This window comes from Tamandua tetradactyla, chromosome 11 (genome assembly GCF_023851605.1).
Source record: "Tamandua tetradactyla isolate mTamTet1 chromosome 11, mTamTet1.pri, whole genome shotgun sequence".
Classification (NCBI taxonomy): Eukaryota; Metazoa; Chordata; class Mammalia; order Pilosa; family Myrmecophagidae; genus Tamandua; species Tamandua tetradactyla.
This window is the reverse complement of record NC_135337.1, coordinates 46618324-46618723: the sequence shown is the minus strand read 5'-3', so window position 1 is coordinate 46618723 and position 400 is coordinate 46618324.

The following is a 400-nucleotide window of genomic DNA, read 5'->3' as shown; positions in this document are numbered from 1 at the left end:
CCTTTGTTTAGGTTGTTTCCATGGAGATGCAACACCCAATTGTGGGTATGACCTTTTTATGAGATGGAGTTGTGACTCTATCCATACAAAGTGGGTCTTAATTAGTTTGCTGGAGTCTTTAAGACAGCTCATGGAGAGAGAAATAGCTCAGAGCTGACACAGACACAGACATTTGGAGATGCTTGGAGACACAGAAATTCAGAGAGGAGGCCATTGGAATCAGGAGCTGAAAGCAATGAAGCCCAGAAGCAAAACACCAGCAGACATCACCATGTGCTTTCCCATGTGACAGAGAAATCCAGTACACCATTTGGCTTTTCTTCAGAACCAAGGTACCTTCATTGGGTGCCTCAGTTTGGATATTTTAAGGCCTTAGAACTGTAAACCTGTAACTTAATAA